The 17,123-nt window shown below is 41.5% G+C and overlaps 1 long non-coding RNA gene across 1 annotated transcript; it reads right to left on the bottom strand.

The window, feature by feature from the left end:
• Positions 1-8,265: 8,265 nt before the first annotated feature.
• Positions 8,266-8,600, bottom strand: LOC142310140 (uncharacterized). Its single transcript, XR_012754092.1, has 3 exons — positions 8,532-8,600; positions 8,375-8,449; positions 8,266-8,293 (listed from the first exon to the last, which is right to left on the bottom strand). It is a non-coding gene; the product is annotated as an uncharacterized LOC142310140 (long non-coding RNA).
• Positions 8,601-17,123: the final 8,523 nt, after the last annotated feature.

Here is a 17,123-nt window from a genome sequence, read left to right as displayed (position 1 = left end):
AGGATCACATACCCACTTGGTGCATTCGGTTATACTGGCTCAGTGTGAGGGAGCAGATGTTATCTCCGCATACTGCTTCATAGTTAGTACATCCTGAACTTGACACCCTAATTGACAATTGAAATATGCTTAGTGGCACAGGTGCAACAGCTGGTAATACTTCTTAAAGATGTCTTATATTGAGGGGATTCTCCCTGGTGATACATGGAGGTCAGGTTGACCTAACTGCAAATAAAATAAAAAAAAAGAAGAAGCAAACAATGTTTATAATAATCTGATTCAATGAATAATTTGTTATGGATGAGAGAAGCCCGGGACGTTGTGTCTCATGCCTCATTAATTTAGGATGCAATGATTATCTGTTTCCAACTGTGTTCTTTAGGCACAGAAGATATACTGTCACCATTACTGCACCTGCGTCCTGGTACAATCCTTACAGAGACTCAATCACGTAGAATTTACATGTAAAATATTGTTGTCCCTCATGACTACATGGGCTGCTATGCTTCATGTTGTCTGGGCACCCCATAACACCTTCTGTAGGGACTGGCTAGCCATTACCTAAATAGTGTTAGTTGATGACAAGAGGAATGATCTTTTGCATCTCAACCTGCAAAAGAAGGTGGTGTCTGTTACCAGGAGCAATTACCTTGTTGTTGTGTTGTACACCTAAATTGGTAGTTAAAGGGAATCTGCCACCAGGTTTTTGGTCCCCAATCTAATAGCAGCATAATGTAGGGGCAGAGACCCTGATTCCAGTCACGTGTCACTTACTGAGCAGCTTCCTGTAGTTTTGTTAAAGGGAACCTGTCACCAGATTTGGGGCTTCTAAACTAATACTAGCAGCTTAAGCAGCACCCGCTTTCTGTAAAGGTGCACAGTAACCCCTGAGCCCCCCCTGTAGACCCCCAAATACCTTTATAAAACCTCCCGCTATGTATGTAAATTGTCCAATTCGGTCCAATGGGCGTCCTAATCTGCGCCTTCTGTCCCTCCTTTCGCCGTCTTCTCATGCTGATTGACGTGGATGACGCCTCCGGGCCATCTACATAGGTGGCCAAAATAATGCCCCTGCGCAGACATATTCCCGGCTCCTGCTCCGTGAATCAGTGAGTTCTCTGCGCAGGCATAAGATTTTGGCCAGCGATGTGGATGACATTCCTTGCTTCATCCACATCGGCGGGCAAAATCTTGCTCCTGCGCAGAGAACTTGCTGGTTTGCGCAGACGCACCTATGTTTTCAGCTCTAGCCGTAATAGAGCAGAGCGAAGTGCGGGAATACGTCTGCGCAGACGCGAGATTTTGCCCGCCTCCATGAATGGCACCCAAGGCGGCATCCACGTCAACCAGTATGGCGAAAGGAGGGACAGAAGGCGCAGATTGAGACGCCCATCAAACTGGACCAGACAATTTACATACAAGGCGGGAGATTTTATAAAGGTATTTCTGGGGTCTACGGGGGTGTTCAGGGGGTAACATGCACCTTTTATAGAATGCAGCACAGGCGCTGCTTAATGTGCTAGTTTTAGTTTAGAAGGCCAAAATCTGGTGACAGGTTCCCTTTAAAAATCACTACATGACAGCAGGTTTACTAGTTCATTAATGATAATTTCCGACTTCTAAAACTGTGATTTCATCAAAACTGCAGCAAGCAGCCCATTAGATGACACATCACTGGAATCAGGGTTTCGGACTCAACATTATGTTGCTCTCAGATTTGTAGGCAAAAAATCTGATGACAGATTCCCTTTGACCTAGGGTTGAACCACAGACTCTGTAGGTCCATAAAAATGTAACTGTTGCAAAAATAGTGTCTGTTCAGCTCCAGCATGAGAGAGGGAGAGAGACTCATACTGGCAAATAAATTTAGGACCCAACTTTGAGGATGGCGCATTCAGCTTAATATTTGTAAGATACCCAAATCTTATCTCCTACTTTGAAGATGTGACCTGCAAAATGCTTTCTATCAGCCCTCCGTTTTTGACGAAGTTGAGCCGTCCCAATATTTTTTTTAACCTCTCTCCAGACATTGCCGAGTTTCTGTATGACCGACTGTATTCCAGGAAACCCAGAAGTCATCTTAGAGAATTCACCAAAATGAGGATGGAAACCATAATTACAAAAGAAAGACGAAGTTCTAGCGGACTGATTGACCCAACTGTTAAATGTGAACTCAGCAAGAGGTAAATATGGGGACGAGTCCTAATGCTGAGCTGCAATAAAACATGTCAAAATTTGCTTCAACGACTGATTTGTTCTTTCAGTCTGACTGTTGATTTCAGGGTGATAAGCAAAAGAAAATGAAAAATCAATCCCAAACTTTTTACATAACGCTCTTCAAAATTTGGAGATAAATTGCAACCCCCTATCAGATACAATATACAATAAGAGGGATTCCATGCAGTCTTACCACATGGTTCATGAACAACTTGGAGAGCGTACCAGCATTAGGTACTGTAACCCTGATAATGGAACAAAGTGGGCTTGTTTACTGAATTGGTGACTACCACCCAAATCACAGTTTTCCCCCCAAAAAAGGCAAATCAGTAATGAAATCCATGGACAAATAATTTCACAGTCTTTCTGAAATTGGCAATGGAGCAATTTCCCTTCTGGTCGCCTTTGATACACTTTAGCGTTTGTGAAAGTTTTACAAGCGGATACAAAATTTATACCATAGTTATGCATAGATGACCACCAAAATAGGCTAGCAATAGCTTTCTGGGTAGCTGTGACCCCCAGGTGACCACTCAAAATAGAGTCATAAAATTCCTGCAACAAATGTAACCTCAGGTATACTGGAACAATCAATTTGGACCCTGGAGTAATGGAAGGAGCTAACAACTGGGCTTCATGGATCTCTGCTACCAGCTGCGAGGATACCATAGAAACCACAATACCCTGGGGAAGAACAGAGGATGGAAGTTCTGGGGGAGAAAAAGAATCAAGGCTGCGTGACAAAGTGTCAGCCCTCACATTCTTAGATTCCGACCTAAACCTGATAAAAAGATTGAATCTAGAGAAAAATAAGGAACATCTGACCTGCCTTGGGGTCAACCACATGGCAGATTCAATATAAGCAAAATTTTTATGATTCGTCTCAACCATGATTTGAAGATTAGCTACTTCCAAAAAATGTCTCCATTCATCAAAAGGTAATTTGGCAGCAAGCAATTGACGATTCCCAACATCACAATTTCTTTTAGCAGACAAGAATTTCCTGGAGAAAACACAGCACAGGGCTTCAAGTTGGTCAATGTTTTAGGACCTTGAAACAAATACAGTCCCTACCCCAAATTCAGAAACATGCACCTCCACAATTAACGGCTTCTGGAGATTGGGTTGGATAAGAACTGGACCAGACATAAAATACTTCTTCAATTTATTAAAGACCTCAACATCATCCGGCGACCAAGCCTAAGATCTGCTGCCTAACGTGAGATCAATGAGAGGTTTGACTATCTCAGACAATACCCTAATAAATTTTCTGTACTAATTAGCGAATCCTAAAAACCATTGCAATGCTTTAACGTCTCGAGATTGATCCCAATCAATTATAGCCAGTACCTTCCCAGGAGTGTTCTTAAACTCCTAAGCAGATGCAATGAACCCCAGGAAAGACATTATTTGCACAGAAAACGTACATTTCTCCAACTTAGCAAGCAAACAATTTTCTCCAAGTTTTTGTAAAATGAGATGGGCATGTTATAGCATGATACCAGATCAGGCAAAAAAAATAGAATATCGTCCAGATAGACTACGATAAACCTTCCAATACAATCAGAAAAAAATCAATTCCTAAAGTTCTGAAAAACTGATAGCGCATTAGTTAATCCTTTGAGGCATGACAAGATGTTCCAATAGGTACTCAGAAGATAAAAACGCCATGATCCACTCATCACTCTTCCAGATTTGTATGAAATTATAAGCTCCAATAAAATCAAGTTTGGAAAACCATTTAGCCCCTGTAAACTGATTATATACAGTGCCTACAAGTAGTATTCAACCCCCTGCAGATTTAGCAGGTTTGATAAGATGCAAATAAGTTAGAGCCTGCAAACTTCAAACAAGAGCAGGATTTATTAACAGATGCATAAATCTTACAAACCAACAAGTTATGTTGCTCAGTTAAATTTTAATAAATTTTCAACATAAAAGTGTGGGTCAATTATTATTCAACCCCTAGGTTTAATATTTTGTGGAATAACCCTTGTTTGCAATTACAGCTAATAATCGTCTTTTATAAGACCTGATCAGGCCGGCACAGGTCTCTGGAGTTATCTTGGCCCACTCCTCCATGCAGATCTTCTCCAAGTTATCTAGGTTCTTTGGGTGTCTCATGTGGACTTTAATCTTGAGCTCCTTCCACAAGTTTTCAATTGGGTTACGGTCAGGAGACTGACTAGGCCACTGCAACACCTTGATTTTTTCCCTCTTGAACCAGGCCTTGGTTTTCTTGGCTGTGTGCTTTGGGTCATTGTCTTGTTGGAAGATGAAATGACGACCCATCTTAAGATCCTTTGATGGAGGAGCGGAGGTTCTTGGCGAAAATCTCCAGGTAGGCCGTGCTATCCATCTTCCCATGGATGACCAGATGGCCAGGCCCCTTGGCTGAGAAACAGCCCCACAGCATGATGCTGCCACCACCATGCTTGACTGTAGGGATGGTATTCTTGGGGTCGTATGCAGTGCCATCCAGTCTCCAAACGTCACGTGTGTGGTTGGCACCAAAGATCTCGATCTTGGTCTCATCAGACCAGAGAACCTTGAACCAGTGTGTCTCAGAGTCCTCCAAGTGATCATGAGCAAACTGTAGACGAGCCTTGACATGACGCTTTGAAAGTAAAGGTACCTTACGGGCTCGTCTGGAACGGAGACCATTGCGGTGGAGTACATTACTTATGGTATTGACTGAAACCAATGTCCCCACTGCCATGAGATCTTCCCGGAGCTCCTTCCTTGTTGTCCTTGGGTTAGCCTTGACTCTTCGGACAAGCCTGGCCTCGGCACGGGTGGAAACTTTCAAAGGCTGTCCAGGTCGTGGAAGGCTAACAGTAGTTCCATAAGCCTTCCACTTCTGGATGATGCTCCCAACAGTGGAGACAGGTAGGCCCAACTCCTTGGAAAGGGTTTTTGTACCCCTTGCCAGCCTTGTGACCCTCCACGATCTTGTCTCTGATGGCCTTGGAATGCTCCTTTTGTCTTTCCCATGTTGACCAAGTATGAGGGCTGTTCACAAGTTTGGGGAGGGTCTTAATTAGTCAGAAAAGGCTGGAAAAAATGATAATTAATCCAAACATGTGAAGCTCATTGTTCTTTGTGCCTGAAATACTTCTTAATACTTTAGGGGAACCAAACAGAATTCTGGTAGTTTGAGGGGTTGAATAATAAATGACCCTCTGAATAAACTTTTCACAATTTAAAAATAAAAGAAAAAAAGAAATAACATTCTTTTTTGCTGCAGCGCATTTCACACTTCCAGGCTGATCTACAGTCCAAATGTCACAATGCCAAGTTAATTTCGAATGTGTAAACCTGCTAAATCTGCAGGGGGTTGAATACTACTTGTAGGCACTGTAGGTCAGGGGTATATTGCCTTGCGAAAGTATTCTGCCTCCTTGAATTTTTCAACCTTTTCCCACATTTCAGGCTTCAAAAATAAAGATAAAAATTTTAATGTTATGGTGAAGAATCAACAAGTGGGACACAATTGTGAAGTTGAACGAAATTTATTGCTTATTTTAAACTTTTTTTAAAAAAAAAACAAAACTGAAAAGTGGGGAGTGCAATATTATTCGTCCCCTTTACTTTCAGTGCAGCAAACTCTCTCCAGAATTTCATTGAAGATCTCTGAATGATCCAATGTTGTCCTAAATGACTGATGATGATAAATATAAGCCACTTGTGTGTAATCAAGTATCCGTATAAATGCACCTGCTCTGTGATAGTCTCAGTGTTCTGTTTAAAGCGCAGATAGCATTATGAAGACCAAGGAACACAACAGGCAGGTTGTGATACTGTTGTGGAGAAGTTTAAAGCCGGATATGGTTACAAAAAGATTTCCAAAACTTTAAACATCCCAAGGAGCACTGTGCAAGCGATCATATTGAAATGGAAGGAGTATCATACCACTGCAAATCTACTAAGACTCGGCCGTCCGTCCAAACTTTCATCTCAAACAAGGAGAAGACTGATGAGAGATGCAGCCAAGAGGCCCATGATCACTCTGGATGAACTGCAGAGATCTACAGCTGAGGTGGGAGAGTCTGTCCATAGGAAAACAATCAGTCATACACTGCACAAATCTGGCCTTTATGGAAGAGTGGCAAGGAGAAAGCCATTTCTCAAAGATATCCATAAAAAGTGTCTCTTAAAGTTTGCCACAAGCCACCTGGGAGACACACCAAACGTGGAAGAAGGTGCTCTGGTCAGATAAAACCAAAATCAAACTTTTTGGGCACAATGCCAATCGATATGTTTGGCGTAAAAGCAACACAGCTCATCACCCTGGACACACCATCCACACTGTCAAACATGGTGGTGGCAGCATCATGGTTTGGGCCTGCTTTTCTTCATCAGGGACAGGGAAGATGGTTAAAATTTATGAGAAGATGGATGGAGCCAAATATAGGACCATTCTTGAAGAAAACCTGTTGGGAGTCTGCAAAAGACCTGAGACTGGGACTTAAGTTTGCTTTACACGTTGCGACATCGCTAGCGATGTCGTTCGCGATAGCACCCGCCCCTGTCGTTCTTGCTACGGCAGCATCACATGCACATACCTTTTCAGCGACGTTGCTGTGACCGCCGAACAATCCTTCCTTCAAGGGGGAGGTGCGTTCGGCATCATATCGACGTCACTGTGGCGTCACTAATCGGCCGCCCAATAGCAAAGGAGGGGCGGAGATGAGCGGCCAGAACGTACCGCCTACTTCCTTCCTTCCTCATTGCCGGTGGACGCCGGTAAGGAGATGTTCGTCGCTCCTGTGGTGTCACACACAGCGATGTGTGACGCCGCAGGAACGACAAACAACCTCGCTACTGACCAGACAACGATTTTTGGTAAATGAACGACGTGTCACAGACCAACGATTTTTGCCTCTTTTGCAATAGTTTACGGTCGCTCATAGGTGTTACATGCTGCGATGCCGCTAACGACGCCGGATATGTGTCACAAACACCGTGACCCTGACGATATATCGTTAGCGATGTCGCAGTGTGTAAATGGCCCTTTAGATTTGTCTTCCAACAAGAAAATGATCCCAAACATAAAGCAAAATCTACAATGGAATGGTTCACAAATAAACGTATCCAGATGTTAGAATTGCCAAGTCAAAGTCTAGACCTGAATCCAATCGAGAATCTGTGGAAAGAGCTGAGGACTGCTGTTCACAAACGCTCTCCATCCAACCTCACTCAGCTCGAGCTATTTGCAAAGGAAGTATGGGCAAGAATTTCAGTCTCTCGATGTGCAAAACTGATCGAGACATACCCCAAGTGACTTGCAGCTGTAATCGCAGCAAAAGGTGGCGCCATAAAGTATTAACTTAAAGGGGACGAATAATATTGCATGGCCCGATTTTCAGTTATTTATGTTTTTAAAAAGTTTAAAATAAGCAATAAATTTCGTTCAGTTTCACAATTGTGTCCCACTTGTTGTTGATTCTTCACCATAACATTAACATTTTTATCTTTATGTTTGAAGCCTAAAATGTGGGAAAAGGTTGAAAAATTCAAGGGCGCCGAATACTTTCGTAAGCTATATATTCAAAACACTGCACTCTCGTCAGCATGAGGTATTAGTAAAGAGAAGTCAACAGATTTTTTATCGTGCAAAAAAATTGTCTTTATTTATGAATAAAGCAGGTGGGAGGGACTAAGGGACGTTTCGGCCCAGACTGGGCCTTCTTCATACCAAGTCACACTGGGAAAGGGTAGAAAAGAAAGAAATCACTATTTACATACATCACACAGAAAACAAGAGAAACATATCTACAAATCATATACATATATACAATGATACGAAAAAGTCATGTCATAGTTGTTGTAAGTGGCACAGAAATAGCATCATAGCAGTTGAAGTGACTCTCCAATTCTCGTAGCAAGTAAAAAGCGAGAACAGGCAATAAATGAAAGGTCTGCATACCTCCAAATATAGATGAAATAATATCACAGAGGGAATTTTTTTCTCTCTCTCTCTTTCTCGTTTTTTTAGGGTTTTTTTTAGTATAGTACAGCAGTGATTAGGGACTCCACACAGGAAAATGGATGTGGTAGTTGCACAATGCAAGCCCTGTAGATAAAGGTATGGTTATGAAAGGATGGTATATCGACAGGGGTAGTGACACCACGGGGGATGGGGGAAGTTAATTACCTTGCCAGTATTAGCAAATAAATGGTTGTTTGTTTTTGTCCTTTTATATTGGGAGAATTTAGTGACTCGTGGTCCCTAGAAGAAAGAAAGTCTGCTATCAGCAGGTAATAAATTATATATGGCGCCCCCACACAGAGGATCCCCTGCATGTCGTTACCTTAAGTTTATGGTAGGTAAATGTGGTCACATATGGTATGCTTGTGTCTATCGGTATAGGGGATTCATTTGCATCTGTAATTTATAGGACATAAGTCTTGGTAACGATATTACATGCAAACAAAAAGTGTGGTGATACATAGCAATACATGAAGTGACACATGTTACCTGTAGGCTTTAGGATAAGTGTATGCCCGTGGGTAATGGAGTCCTCTGAAAGGCAGAAGGAGGAGTGAAGCATTATAAAATGGAGGTAGAGATAAAGCATTATGCGATTGGAGGTAAAAAGGATTAGGGAAAATAGTGTCATTGTATACCTTTATGGCCGTCTTCCCAGACTGTGGCATGGAGCAATTAAGTAGCAGGTTTGGGAGCTATTTAACTCCCAAACCCGGAAATGACCGAGCACGCCGGCGCCTGCGCAGTGGCGATCTGCGCTACTATTAGTATATTGATGGTACCGTTTAGTTGCGAATAGAGGCGCCCGCACATGCGCAGTAGAGTTAGATTCGTACATAGACGTGGGAGGATGTTTTCTCCTCAGTGCGTCATACGGGATAAGTGCAAGGATAGGAGATGGACATTTAAGAATGACAGTCTGTTGATAGTAACTGACTATTAGTACCAGAGGGGAATTCATCTATCAAGTCACTATATAGGGCGGCAATATATAGGACATTAGGAACTAAAGTCACATAGAGACCATTGCAATGTAATATACAAGCATATATATAGACAATGTAGTAAAGTCCTTATTATGGTCAGAGACCAGTAATGTTTAGTTTATATATACGTATCCTGAGGCATAACCTAGGGAAAAAAAACATATAAAAGAGGAAGGGTCCCAATATACTAGTAGAGTGAACTATCATTACCATCTATATATGACTAAAATAGAAAGTGCTGGTTTTATACGTTACCATCTAATAGTGAGTGAACGATGGAAGAAGGAAAGGTGAGGATGGTTTTTTTCAAGTTTTCTGCAAAAAATGTATCATGACATGATTAGTACGATTTCGGGCAAATACATAGGTACAGTACTATAATTATACCAGCCAATCTAATTCTCTATTAAGACCTTTAGGTGCTAAGGTTTGTAGCTTATGGATCCAAAAACTCTCCCTTTTTTTGAGGAGCTCGATATGGTTCCCTCCGCGTCTGGGTCTATAAACTTTATCAATAACTTGAAAACGCAACTGGGCCACATTGTGTTTAGCTTCGTGGAAATGATGTGGAATAGGTAGCCATAATTTTCCACACCTAATGGTGGATTTATGGCTAGCAATACGGTCGCCGACATGTTGGATTGTTTCCCCGACATATAATAGTCCACAGGGACATTTGATGATGTATATTACAAAATTGCTCAAACAGGTGAAGTATTCTTTTATTGGAAAGCTTTTGCCATACCTAGGGTGCGTGAAGTGGTCTCCTTTGATCACGTTCAAACATGATGGACAACTTAAACAGGGGAAAGTACCCGTACGTTTTGGTGCCAGCACGGTTTGTATATTAGTTTTGTCACTGCCAATGTCTGCTCTGACCAAGGAGTCCTTTATGTTTTGGGGTCTTTTCTTGCACATGATGGGGGGAAGTATGAATGGCCTTATCTCTGGATATGCTTTTTTTAGGAGCGGCCAGTGGCGATTGATGATATTGTATATTTTAGGCATGGACGGGTGATATGTATGAACAAAAGGTATCCTTTCCATTGTCACTGTATCTATCTCTGAGGGGGGGGGTAGGTGATAGTCTCTCTCTTTCTGTTTTAAGCAATGCTGGTGGGTAGTTACGTTCTATGAACCGATTGGACATTTCCTCCAATCTCTGCTCTCTTGTGTTCTCATCCGACACTATCCTTGTGATTCTTGCAAATTGAGATCTAGGTAGGCTGTTCTTAGTTGATTTAGGGTGACAACTACTATATAGAAGCATACAATTCCGATCGGTTGGTTTCCGGTAAAGATCTGAGGATAGATTGCCCATTGTATCTTTTTTAATATACGTGTCCAAGAAACTAATTTCTTCCTGATGGTGAATCAGCGTAAATTTGAGCTCAGGCCATACTTTATTAATATGATCATCGAAAGAAAGCAGGCTTTCCAGGTCGCCCTGCCAAATGCAGAATATATCATCTATATAGCGAGCCCAAAGAAACGCCAACTCATCAAAGGCTGGATATGAATACACAAAGCGCCCCTCGAAATAGTCCATGAACAGATTTGCATACGCAGGGGGCTACATTCGAGCCCATCGCGGTCCCGTGCTTCTGGACGTAAAAATCGTCCTTGAAAAGAAAATAATTATCATTAAGGACTATCTCGAGGAGGCCCATAATGAAATCAATCGAGTCCTGGCTCAGGTTAGTTTTATCGAGCGCAATTTTGGTGGCCCTGATCCCTTTCTGATGGGAAATTGAAGTATAAAGACTACCCACGTCCCAGGTGCAGAGGAAGCTGTTAGGGGGAACTTGTTTTAGGTCTCTGATCTTCTGTAAAAAGTTATTGGTATCCAGAATAAAAGACTTAGTATTTTTAGTCAAGGGAGTAAGAACTTTCTCTAAATAAATTGACAGAGGAGAAAGAACGGATTCTGTCGATGCTACAATGGGTCGGCCAGGAGGGTTAATGAGAGATTTATGGATTTTAGGAAGTGAATAAAATACCGGTGTTATGGGGTGTAACTTAGTCAGAAAAGTACGGGTGGATTGATCAATAGAACCTTTGTCAAAGTGAATAGATAGAAATTTTTGAATTTTTTGTTGAATCTTGAATATTGGGTCTGAGGGTATCTTCTGATAAGTCATAGTATCACTAAGTTGGCGTTTAATTTCATTAATATAGTCATGTGTATTGAGGACTACAATTGCTCCACCTTTGTCGGCGGGTTTTATAGTTATGGCTTTGTTTTCCCTTAAAGAAGATATAGCTAATTTTTCTGAAGTATTGATATTACTTTGTGTGGGATAAAAGCCCAATTCATGCTCATGTATATTATCTTTAATGTCACGGTCCACTAGAGCTATAAATGTTTCTACAGCATGATGAGTTCTAGGTGGCATAAAATGACTGCGATTGTAAAGACCCAACGTCTTGATGTTGGTTTCTTTAAGAGGTGGTTGTTGGTCTATGCTATGGGATGTGCTGGAGCCAAAGTGAGTTTTGAGCCTAACTGACCTATAGAACCGTTGCATGTCATTTTCTAGGGTAAAGGAATCCCATCTAGGCGTAGGGCAAAAGGTCAAGCCTTTATTGAGTAAGGAAAGTTCATTAGGTGCCAAAGTATAGTCAGAGATGTTAACGACTAAATTGGGACCCTTACCTGTGAGCGCAACGTCATGCCCCAGTCTCCTCCTCCTCCTCGACCTCCTCGTTGGTTTGTTCTTCTTTTTATAGGTCCTAAAAAAGAGTTTGAGTGGCTGCCACTGGACTCGCTCCCTGAGGAAGCGGATTGGTTGTGAGTAGGTGGTCTTCTCTACCTCCATTTTATAATGCTTCACTCCTCCTTCTGCCTTTCAGAGGACTCCATTACCCACGGGCATACACTTATCCTAAAGCCTACAGGTAACATGTGTCACTTCATGTATTGCTATGTATCACCACACTTTTTGTTTGCATGTAATATCGTTACCAAGACTTATGTCCTATAAATTACAGATGCAAATGAATCCCCTATACCGATAGACACAAGCATACCATATGTGACCACATTTACCTACCATAAACTTAAGGTAACGACATGCAGGGGATCCTCTGTGTGGGGGCGCCATATATAATTTATTACCTGCTGATAGCAGACTTTCTTTCTTCTAGGGACCACGAGTCACTAAATTCTCCCAATATAAAAGGACAAAAACAAACAACCATTTATTTGCTAATACTGGCAAGGTAATTAACTTCCCCCATCCCCCGTGGTGTCACTACCCCTGTCGATATACCATCCTTTCATAACCATACCTTTATCTACAGGGCTTGCATTGTGCAACTACCACATCCATTTTCCTGTGTGGAGTCCCTAATCACTGCTGTACTATACTAAAAAAACCACTAAAAAAACCCCTAAAAAAACGAGAAAGAGAGAGAGAAAAAAATTCCCTCTGTGATATTATTTCATCTATATTTGGAGGTATGCAGACCTTTCATTTATTGCCTGTTCTCGCTTTTTACTTGCTACGAGAATTGGAGAGTCACTTCAACTGCTATGATGCTATTTCTGTGCCACTTACAACAACTATGACATGACTTTTTCGTATCATTGTATATATGTATATGATTTGTAGATATGTTTCTCTTGTTTTCTGTGTGATGTATGTAAATAGTGATTTCTTTCTTTTCTACCCTTTCCCAGTGTGACTTGGTATGAAGAAGGCCCAGTCTGGGCCGAAACGTCCCTTAGTCCCTCCCACCTGCTTTATTCATAAATAAAGACAATTTTTTTGCACGATAAAAAATCTGTTGACTTCTCTTTACTAATACCTCATGCTGATGAGAGTGCAGTGTTTTGAATATATAGCTTAGAGTCCGGACCTCGGTCCTCTCACTAGCACCTCAATACTACCTCTATAGTGCAGTGTTCACACCATATAAATTTCTTGACTATAGCTTTTCTTGGTGATTGAACCTGCCTACTCATGTCATCTGATACCTTTGCTTACGATGACACAACCAGTAATAGCATTCTAGCACAAGTGACAAACTCTACTGAATTCTTAAAAACCCCCATCAGAGAGGTCAGGACTAGGGACTGGGAGAAGGAGAACCGGACATTTATTTCCTTGGATCTCCATTGTACCACATTAGCTGAATACTATCGGCAGAGCCGCATCCCAAGGGGCCTCAGGTGTAACTTAAGACCTACTCTTTTTTCTGGCAACGAGGAATATTGTAAGAGATTTCAACAGATTCTGAATAAGTGCTCCTTGGATCTGATCGTACTCACGGTTGAACATTTACAAACAGCGATAAGGGAGTCTAAAGAAAAAATTGTAACCATAGAAGCACAACTAGCAGATGCATTGACCCCTGCGGACTTGGCTGCCTATAAGAAAAAAGCTGAGGATACATTAAAGGAATTTAAAAGGAACTTGGAGGAGAAGAAAAGACAGAAGTTCCAGAGAGATACAGACGACTATCTATCAAACCGAGTGTACAGATGGAACGACTGGCAAACCAGCAATACAAGGCAATGGAGAAGACCACCTACTCACAACCAATCCGCTTCCTCAGGGAGCGAGTCCAGTGGCAGCCACTCAAACTCTTTTTTAGGACCTATAAAAAGAAGAACAAACCAACGAGGAGGTCGAGGAGGAGGAGGAGACTGGGGCATGACGTTGCGCTCACAGGTAAGGGTCCCAATTTAGTCGTTAACATCTCTGACTATACTTTGGCACCTAATGAACTTTCCTTACTCAATAAAGGCTTGACCTTTTGCCCTACGCCTAGATGGGATTCCTTTACCCTAGAAAATGACATGCAACGGTTCTATAGGTCAGTTAGGCTCAAAACTCACTTTGGCTCCAGCACATCCCATAGCATAGACCAACAACCACCTCTTAAAGAAACCAACATCAAGACGTTGGGTCTTTACAATCGCAGTCATTTTATGCCACCTAGAACTCATCATGCTGTAGAAACATTTATAGCTCTAGTGGACCGTGACATTAAAGATAATATACATGAGCATGAATTGGGCTTTTATCCCACACAAAGTAATATCAATACTTCAGAAAAATTAGCTATATCTTCTTTAAGGGAAAACAAAGCCATAACTATAAAACCCGCCGACAAAGGTGGAGCAATTGTAGTCCTCAATACACATGACTATATTAATGAAATTAAACGCCAACTTAGTGATACTATGACTTATCAGAAGATACCCTCAGACCCAATATTCAAGATTCAACAAAAAATTCAAAAATTTCTATCTATTCACTTTGACAAAGGTTCTATTGATCAATCCACCCGTACTTTTCTGACTAAGTTACACCCCATAACACCGGTATTTTATTCACTTCCTAAAATCCATAAATCTCTCATTAACCCTCCTGGCCGACCCATTGTAGCATCGACAGAATCCGTTCTTTCTCCTCTGTCAATTTATTTAGAGAAAGTTCTTACTCCCTTGACTAAAAATACTAAGTCTTTTATTCTGGATACCAATAACTTTTTACAGAAGATCAGAGACCTAAAACAAGTTCCCCCTAACAGCTTCCTCTGCACCTGGGACGTGGGTAGTCTTTATACTTCAATTTCCCATCAGAAAGGGATCAGGGCCACCAAAATTGCGCTCGATAAAACTAACCTGAGCCAGGACTCGATTGATTTCATTATGGGCCTCCTCGAGATAGTCCTTAATGATAATTATTTTCTTTTCAAGGACGATTTTTACGTCCAGAAGCACGGGACCGCGATGGGCTCGAATGTAGCCCCCTGCGTATGCAAATCTGTTCATGGACTATTTCGAGGGGGGGCTTTGTGTATTCATATCCAGCCTTTGATGAGTTGGCGTTTCTTTGGGCTCGCTATATAGATGATATATTCTGCATTTGGCAGGGCGACCTGGAAAGCCTGCTTTCTTTCGATGATCATATTAATAAAGTATGGCCTGAGCTCAAATTTACGCTGATTCACCATCAGGAAGAAATTAGTTTCTTGGACACGTATATTAAAAAAGATACAATGGGCAATCTATCCTCAGATCTTTACCGGAAACCAACCGATCGGAATTGTATGCTTCTATATAGTAGTTGTCACCCTAAATCAACTAAGAACAGCCTACCTAGATCTCAATTTGCAAGAATCACAAGGATAGTGTCGGATGAGAACACAAGAGAGCAGAGATTGGAGGAAATGTCCAATCGGTTCATAGAACGTAACTACCCACCAGCATTGCTTAAAACAGAAAGAGAGAGACTATCACCTACCCCCCCCTCAGAGATAGATACAGTGACAATGGAAAGGATACCTTTTGTTCATACATATCACCCGTCCATGCCTAAAATATACAATATCATCAATCGCCACTGGCCGCTCCTAAAAAAAGCATATCCAGAGATAAGGCCATTCATACTTCCCCCCATCATGTGCAAGAAAAGACCCCAAAACATAAAGGACTCCTTGGTCAGAGCAGACATTGGCAGTGACAAAACTAATATACAAACCGTGCTGGCACCAAAACGTACGGGTACTTTCCCCTGTTTAAGTTGTCCATCATGTTTGAACGTGATCAAAGGAGACCACTTCACGCACCCTAGGTATGGCAAAAGCTTTCCAATAAAAGAATACTTCACCTGTTTGAGCAATTTTGTAATATACATCATCAAATGTCCCTGTGGACTATTATATGTCGGGGAAACAATCCAACATGTCGGCGACCGTATTGCTAGCCATAAATCCACCATTAGGTGTGGAAAATTATGGCTACCTATTCCACATCATTTCCACGAAGCTAAACACAATGTGGCCCAGTTGCGTTTTCAAGTTATTGATAAAGTTTATAGACCCAGACGCGGAGGGAACCATATCGAGCTCCTCAAAAAAAGGGAGAGTTTTTGGATCCATAAGCTACAAACCTTAGCACCTAAAGGTCTTAATAGAGAATTAGATTGGCTGGTATAATTATAGTACTGTACCTATGTATTTGCCCGAAATCGTACTAATCATGTCATGATACATTTTTTGCAGAAAACTTGAAAAAAACCATCCTCACCTTTCCTTCTTCCATCGTTCACTCACTATTAGATGGTAACGTATAAAACCAGCACTTTCTATTTTAGTCATATATAGATGGTAATGATAGTTCACTCTACTAGTATATTGGGACCCTTCCTCTTTTATATGTTTTTTTTCCCTAGGTTATGCCTCAGGATACGTATATATAAACTAAACATTACTGGTCTCTGACCATAATAAGGACTTTTACTACATTGTCTATATATATGCTTGTATATTACATTGCAATGGTCTCTATGTGACTTTAGTTCCTAATGTCCTATATATTGCCGCCCTATATAGTGACTTGATAGATGAATTCCCCTCTGGTACTAATAGTCAGTTACTATCAACAGACTGTCATTCTTAAATGTCCATCTCCTATCCTTGCACTTATCCCGTATGACGCACTGAGGAGAAAACATCCTCCCACGTCTATGTACGAATCTAACTCTACTGCGCATGTGCGGGCGCCTCTATTCGCAACTAAACGGTACCATCAATATACTAATAGTAGCGCAGATCGCCACTGCGCAGGCGCCGGCGTGCTCGGTCATTTCCGGGTTTGGGAGTTAAATAGCTCCCAAACCTGCTACTTAATTGCTCCATGCCACAGTCTGGGAAGACGGCCATAAAGGTATACAATGACACTATTTTCCCTAATCCTTTTTACCTCCAATCGCATAATGCTTTATCTCTACCTCCATTTTATAATGCTTCACTCCTCCTTCTGCCTTTCAGAGGACTCCATTACCCACGGGCATACACTTATCCTAAAGCCTACAGGTAACATGTGTCACTTCATGTATTGCTATGTATCACCACACTTTTTGTTTGCATGTAATATCGTTACCAAGACTTATGTCCTATAAATTACAGATGCA

The sequence above is a fragment of the Anomaloglossus baeobatrachus genome, chromosome 5 (assembly GCF_048569485.1).
Source record: "Anomaloglossus baeobatrachus isolate aAnoBae1 chromosome 5, aAnoBae1.hap1, whole genome shotgun sequence".
Lineage (NCBI taxonomy): Eukaryota > Metazoa > Chordata > Amphibia > Anura > Aromobatidae > Anomaloglossus > Anomaloglossus baeobatrachus.
The sequence above is the reverse complement of the archived record's forward strand: the minus strand, read 5'-3'. Positions and strand labels throughout refer to the sequence as shown.